We start from the raw sequence: 7,882 nt of genomic DNA, 5'->3' as shown, positions 1-7,882 counted from the left end.
GCCCGGCCGGGCGGGCGGCGCCGGGTGAGGCCGGCAGGCGCAGTTCCTTATTTTACGAGGTGTCGGGCCGGTGTCAGACGCAGCTCGGATAAGTAATACTCCAGTCTGAGGGACCAGAACGTGGTAATTAATCCCAAAGACTTAAGTGTATTTTAGTTCAGGAGAAAAAAAATCACTAATTCAATCGTCCGGAAAATTGAAGTTTGATGCATGAGTCCCCCCTGAAAGGGACGGGCTGGGGCCGCGCGCCTCCCCTCCGCCCCTGCCGGTCGCCGCGGGGACCCCCTCCTCCCCATCCTTCTGAGCCTCCAGGTCCAGGGACGTCCACTCACCCTGTCCTGCGTGTCCTCGGCCACCCAAACCCAGGGGCACTGTGGCTTTGCTCCCTACCCTCAACAACCAGCCCCTTTTCTTGGATCCCAGAAAGTGGTTTGTGCTGAGACTACAGATGTTCCCCCAAACTCGTACATCAGGGAAGGGGCATAAGGGAGCCTAGGAGGTGAAGGAGGAGCGATTAGATAAAGGGCCCAGAGTGGACACGGTCAAGCGCAGCAGGGCACCTGAAACCTGAGAAGAGTGGGGTCTTGGGGGCTAGCAGGTATGACAAGTACATTTGACTGGCTGCCCGGTGATGTGGGTGGGGACTAGAAGTGCTAGGTGCTGGGTGTTGGTGGTTGGAATGTAGAAGTGTGCTTGGTTGAGTTGTGCGGGAAATGGGTGCATCCCTAAACCTCATGTGCACAGTCCTGGACACAGGCCAGCAGGCCTGAGAGAACTGCAGCCTGACCCCAAGTGGGTCCACAGGCCATCTCTCCCAAAGGAGTGGCCCCTGGGAAGGAAGGCGGTGGCTCCTGGGCCTGGTGCATGCTGAGGAGTGGTGAGCAACCCACTGAGAGGGAATTACCACCTCTGCACTCACAATCTGCTGCTGCCACCAGCAAGTCACCTTTTCTCCTCTTAAGAGTTGCTGGTCCGAGGACAGACCCAGGGCTGAGGGGACGTGTGTGTGCGGCCAGTTTCACAGGCATCAACAGTGTGTGCCAATGAGTGTGTCAGGGAGTGTGTGCGACTGAGAGACTGGGCATGTGCGGCTGATTGATGGAAACAGAGAATGTGCAGCTGAGGGTGACGGGGGGTGTGCTTCTGTGTTCGTGTAACCAATTGTTGCAAACTAGTGTGTGCAACTAGGTGTGACTAAGTTTGTGAGATGGGGAGGAGAGAAGTAAAGCTGTCACTGGGGTGGGTGTGACCAGCAGGTGAGTGATGCCCAGAGTGTGTGATACATGCAGGGAGCTGGTGGGAGCAGATAACCGGGAGAATGAACACTGATGTGGAGCTGAAGCTACAGACCGATGACCAGGATCCTAGCTCCAGACAGCTGGACCAGCCTGCCTACTCAATTTTACACTACCAGTGGTGGGGGCGGGGCGGGGGGGGAGATGGAGAGATGAGTACACAACCTGGAGGGAGCGGGGCACAGGAGAGAAGTGAGCAGAAAGGGGGATGGAGATCCTTAGCCTGGGCGTGAGTCTACTCTGAAGGCAGCTGAGGTCTGTGAATAAACACGATGTGGGCACGGACTCTGCCTGTTTGAGGACATGCTGGGGTGGGGCCTGTCCTCTGATGTGCTGTTGGGTAACGGCCAGGCTGTCCTGCCTGCCCCTTCCTTCTCAAGTTGGGCCCCAGGCTGAACCTTTGTCTCTAGAGTGATCTGCAGACCCACCTTTGGCTCTACCAGTTCCAGGACTCCCGTGAAGGCCAGGCTTCCCCAACTCACTCAAGGGAATTCCCTCCTCCCTGTGGGGACTCAGCCCTGCCTTAACTGGGGAGAGTACAAATGGCAGTATGTGCGCGTATGTGCTTGGTGGCTCAGCAATGCTGCCAGCAGCGTTGGGGGTCACTGAGTCCTGCCTGCTTTGGAATCTGATGTGTGTTGTGTGTGTGTGTGCAGGGATCGCTGTGCGCTGGTGTGTGCATGTGGGCGAGTGCGGCCTTCCCCATGGAGAGCTGGATGCAGCTAGCTGTGTGTGCGTAGGGGTGGACTCAGTGGGGAAGGAAGATTAGTTACCTGGGAATGTATCGTGGGACGTGCGTGGTTTCGGTTATCAGCATGTGTATTTAGAGACTTGAGAGGAGTTTTTAGCACATGTGGATGGGGCATCTGAATTTACGGGTTAGAGGTGTTCCTAACCAGGTGTCTCTCCCTCTACCCCTACCAAATTCAGGGGCCTAAGTCGGAAGCAGTAGGTCCGGGGCTCTGTGGAGAGGGATCCAGGTCTGGGAGTCCCTTCCGCCAAGAAGTGGAGGCTTTCATTTGCCCTTCCTGACCCCCACCTTCCCACCCCCACCCCACACAGAGGCTGGAATAGGGGCTAGGGTGAGGAAGAGGTGACTCCTCCCATCTCTCAGAGACTGCTCAAGGTGAAGTGCTAGGTCCCCATAGGGATGGATGGCCTCCCCTCCCCTGATGTCTGTGATGGGGCCTATTGATCAGGCTGCCTGAAGCCCGGCCAGACCACGTGCCCCCGTACAGATAAAGGGCAGGCGCACGTAGGCTCTCACACAGCACACAAGGCCAGTCCAGAGCACACACAACAGGCACACGGTGTCATGCAGACATTTCACAAACAACGCAAGCACACACAAGTCAGGCACGGAGGTGCACAGAAACCCCCCCCCCATGCAGAAACCCAAGACACACCCAAAATGACACAGACACCCACAGGCCCAGAAGCAGCGTGGTCACATATGACACAGCACACCCACTGAAATACAGGTAGCCAGTAGCACACACAACAGTTGAACAGATAAACCTTTGCTGTTAAACAGACACACAATCTCCACCATTCTATACACAATACAGACAGTGACAGAGGCACAGCCCAGTTACCACAAGCACACAATGCACATGCTTCCAGACATTCTATGCAATCACAGGCATAGATGGGTAGGGTGGTAGCTGGTTTAGGCGACTTTGGGGGAAATGCTGCAAGTGTTCTGACGTTCAGAGGCGCTGGGCAGCAGCTGAAGGCGGCAAATAGCAGACCAGGGTGGTGGGGCAGGGGGGCTCCGGCTGTCTGGGGGAGCTCCCAGCCCTTGGCCCAGGAAAAAAACCAGGTCCCCAACCACCTTAGAAATGCAATCAAAGCTGCCTGCCACCTACCCGCCCTGCACAATGGCTCTGGCTGGAGTCGTTATCATTTTTGTTAACTTTTTATCGACTGTTTGCTAGATGGCGTGTCAGTAAAGTGTATGATTTGAGATGAAAAATTAGGCAGATTAACCTGAGGGGAGAGCCTGATTGATTACTAAATAGGATCAATTTGAAAGTTTTAGTCCTGGCGTTTCTGCAGAGCCTCTTAATACTTCAAACTTCAATTTTACGGGCGATTGAACTAAGCATGTTTCTGACAAAATTGATATATGTATTAATTTGCTTTAACTGGTGATTAATTACTCTCCACTGAAAGAATTATATGGAGCTGTTTGCCTGTGATTTGCATATTAATCAAATTCTAGTTGATAATTCTGCTGGTGGGGGGATCGGGGGGCGGGGCGTGGGGCGCAAGGGTGTGAAGGGGTGTTTGCTCGCATGCCGGTGTGTGCGCCTGTGTATGTGGGGGGGGCTCCCCACCCCCCTTTTCTCGCTCCCTGCTTAGCTGCCAGTTTAGTGCATTAAAACCAAAGATGCAGAACGAGTTTGCCCGGCTATTTGGCGGGAGCAGAAATTGCCTGTCCGGTTTTATGATCTGCTCAGCCTGAGCAGCCGGGTCCTTAATGTCCCCTGTCAAAGTGTCCGCGATTTAAAGGGAAAACGGCCCCCGCTTTAGCGTCGAGCCGGCCTGACAAGGGGCGAGGCAGGGACGAGCACCCTCTTAAATAACTCCCCTTCCGAAGGACCATGATTTCCGGATAGCACCCCAGCTCTGGGGACCCTCGGAAACCTAGCCATGTCCTTGGAGAGGTCCCAGCTCTTATGCTGCTCTAGCCATGAAGCACCCCCCACCAACACTCACACACGGTGGGCGGGGGCGGGGGGGTGGCATGCAGGCACAGCAGAGACCTAGAGACGTGATCAAACACTGTCACTTGAGCTGATGGGCAGGAAGCCACCCTCTTAGACACGTGCAAGCACAGCTACCCAGTCACACTCCTCTTCACTTAGACCCCTGCTCTTGAGCCTGTTTGTAGACACACTCAGCTACCCACATGCACACCCAGACACACAGCACTGCACTCAGGCAGGGAGCACACATAGGTACCCAAGTCACGTCCACACGGCCTTTCAGGCACACGTGGTCACGCGCACTCAGACACACGCACATTTTCAGACCCACACGCAGACCTCATCCGCACACACTCCCGGCAGCGAGGCCCTCCCGCATGGGGATTCGCAGCAGGACACACATCAAACGTCAGCTCACACCCTCCCTGGCACACAGTCCCCACAGCCCCCTCCAAGTCCCCTTGCCTGGCCCGACTCTTTAAGCTAAAGGGGGCGGCGCCACTGAATCAACTTTTCCCATCTCTGGATTCAAAGGGTAGGAGTGTAATTAAAACCAGATAATTAATGAGACAATATTCCTCCAGCTACATCTTTAATGAACAAACCCCTTCAGGGCAGCCTCTTCTTCTAGGCTCATTAAAGAGAAGAAAGTTGGGCGGCTCACGGACTTCCCAGCGCGTTAATAACGAACCCGGAGTGGGTGCCTCGGCCGGGAGCGCGGGAGCCACAGCCGTGCGCCCTGACTCTGGTCTTCCCGCTACCACTTTGTACCTCTGCTTGCCCCACTGCCACCCCCCACTCTCCACCGCCGCCTGGTCGCACCTTCTCGACCGCACCCCCAAGCAGTCCCAAAAGCCGCTATTCAGTGACTCCCTGCTCTGCCTGGCCTCTCTCTGGCGGTCTCTCCAGCAGTAGGCAACCTGCGCGCAGACGCCATAGGGCGTCCGGCTACCCAGTTTCCCTCCTGTACGGTGCCGAGCGCTCCAGGCTCTCTGGCTGAGTAGGGACTGCTCTGTACCAGGGAAATCGGGGCAAGGTAGGGCCCCGAGTCTCCTCCGAACTTTGGTGCCCTACCGGATACACTTAGGATTGGCATTTGAGCTGCTGTCCCACGAATACGGGGCTGGAGTGGAGGTGGGGGGTGGGGTGGGGAGTAGGGCTAGAGATCACTTCATTTTCCACGCACGCCCTCGCTCACTCTCAGGAACGCGCACTAGCAACCACATGCATGCACGAGAGCGTGCATGTACAGACACGCCCTCCTGCCTCGCACACCCAGGTCCAGAAGCCTCGGGTGCAGACGGCCGCGGGCCGGGGCAGCCGGGAGAGCCTGCCTTGGACCCTCCCCCAGCCGCGTGAGGTCGCCCTTGCGTCTTTTGTCTCTAGAGTGGGAATCTTCGCTTGGCACGCAGCCTCCAGGGCCTGAAGCGGACAGCTCGGCCAGAAAACCTAGGAGCGGGCAGCGTAATGGGGGCCCAGGGCCCTGGGAGCTCTAGTCAGATCCAGGCGGGGGCGGTAGCTCTGGCAGCGGCTTTGGCGGAGGCGCCTGTGTTCGCGTGTGCTGGCTTTTAGGGATGAGTTATGTGGCAATGAGCGAAGTAAATCTGCATGCGCAAAAGATGCTAATTACTCTTAATAGCCTACCCAGACGCCCCGAGACTGGAAACCCAGAAACGTAAATCTGCTCCCGATAAATATTTTTAATTGTGAGATTTCCTGGAAAGATGGCTTTGGGTGCGCGGGCCGAGGCATTTGGCTTTGGAGGGAGGGAAACGGCCCCCACTCCGGAAGCCGGGTCTGGAGTCAGGGCCCCGCGCAGGGGCGCCGGGCACGGGCCGAGCGACCTGAGCCCGGCTGGCCGGCGCTGGGTAAAGTTAGTGATGTATCTCATTAATTACCAGTGTGAGCTGCAAATGGTTCGAGGCCCAGGGAAAATTAATGGGAATCCAAATTCTAATTATGTAGCTGTTGTTAAAGAGTTTAACTAGATAGTCACGGAGAAAATTGGATTATGCACAGAAATATGCAGCCAGCGCGCTTGGTCCGGGGGATGGGTCCGGGGACTCTCAGTCAGGCCACCCCACTGCCCTGGAGGACACTCCTCCTCTCAACGGAAGGAAAAGACCCACCCCCGCCCCAGCGTATAAATAAAGATTCCCTGTCTTCCCAAGGCAGTGGCAGGGCGGGTCTCAGGATGGGAGGAGAGGGCCCCGCTTGCTGAGGCGCCGTGCGCTTGGATTCAGGGTCTGTGTGCAGGTCCGGGGTTCCTGGGTCTCTTGGTCTGGGTAAGCGTTTGTGCCCATTTCTCAGGTTGTCTCCGGGTCTCAGCGAATCCACCCTGCACCTCTTTCCCATAAGCATATAATTACATCTGGGTGGACTTACATTTTTCCCACTGTCAGTTTAAGGATATAGTCACCAACCGGAAGCCCAATTACACCCGATGCCTCGTCATTCACTTTATTAAGGACCCTGGATATGTTTCCATTTTCGCAGGAAATGAGGTCTGATCAAGCAGCACTAATATCTCCGGCCTCGGGGAGGGGCGAGGGACTGGGGGGGGGGGCGGGCTCCAATCCCCCAGAGGCCTGGCTGCGGGTGGCGCCTAAGCTTCAAGAAGGGTGGGACACCCTGGGGTTTGGCAGACTCCCAATCCTCCACTTCCCCCAATTTCTCCTAATTTTCCCCAGGACTCTGGCTGGAGTCCTTCTGTCCCGGGCCACCCACCCCGCAGGCACACACTCTCCGGCATCCCAGCTCTCGGGGCCTGAATCCCCACCACGCTGGTGCTATTTGGGGCGGGGGGAGAGGGCCTAGGGAGGTTGAGGGGACAGCGCAGTCTTCAAAGGGAGAAATAGCGCCCTTTCAAGCCCACCTACCCCCTTCCCAAGAGCTTGGCAGCCTCCGAGGACGCTGCTAAGGCCTATGGAGCCGGGCAGGTAGGCCTGCATGGCGGGGGAAGTCGTGCCTCTGTCCCAGTCCTCTCCTCTTTTGGTCTCGGATTCCAGATTTCTATCTCCCTTTCGACAAGATAGAAACCTCTCCCCCCTCCCCGCCCTATTTAGAAGAGGAAGTCGGTGGGTTTGGGTCTCACCAGGGAGCCCCAGTTCACCAAGCCAGACTGGGCTCTACACTTAGCAGATTCTAGCGCCTCTCATCAGACCTCAATTTCCTAGAGGGATGGGATTAACACTTGCACTGCTGGCCGCGCAGCCCCTGGGTCTCTTCAAATCTTCCCTCCCTCCACGCAAGCTCCCAACTGAACTCAGAAAGTGCGGAGTTCGGGAGAGATGGGACCTCTGGGCCCAAACTCAGGAGACCGGGATGGCCTGGAGGGAGGACCCCACAAGTTTGGGGCATCAGAGGCTCAGTAATTTGCAGGTGGTGGCAAGAAGCCAAACAAACGGGCCCCACAGATCAGTGAGGGAAGGCTGCAGGCAGAGAAAGGCGCAGGGCCTCCGGAGGGAGTGTACCTCCCCCCCTAACCTGATGAAGTGGGTCTGGCTCACATGCGTTTAGAGCCCATCTCCCTTTACTTTTGGGCTCTGAGGGGTTTGTGGGGGCGAATTTCTCAAAGCTTGGGGCCGACTTTCTGGTGTCAGCAAAAGGAAGAGAGGGGGCCAAAGATTGGGAGATTACACCCCTCTCCACCCGCGTCACACGGGGTTGGGGATAGAGTCTGGAAGGCCCAGAGCAGGAGGTGATACACAGACCCACAAATCCCGGTGGAAAAGCAAATGTACAGTCATGAGCATGCTCTTGGATTTTTTATTCTCATTCCGAATTCGGGTTTTAGGGCCCCGAATTCTTCCACGAGTGACCTCAAAGCAGAACCGAAGTCCGGAGAGGCAAGTGGGCCAATAACAGACTTAAAGA

This window comes from Suricata suricatta, chromosome 2, assembly GCF_006229205.1.
Source record: "Suricata suricatta isolate VVHF042 chromosome 2, meerkat_22Aug2017_6uvM2_HiC, whole genome shotgun sequence".
NCBI classification, from domain to species: domain Eukaryota; kingdom Metazoa; phylum Chordata; class Mammalia; order Carnivora; family Herpestidae; genus Suricata; species Suricata suricatta.
This window is presented reverse-complemented; position numbering follows the sequence as displayed.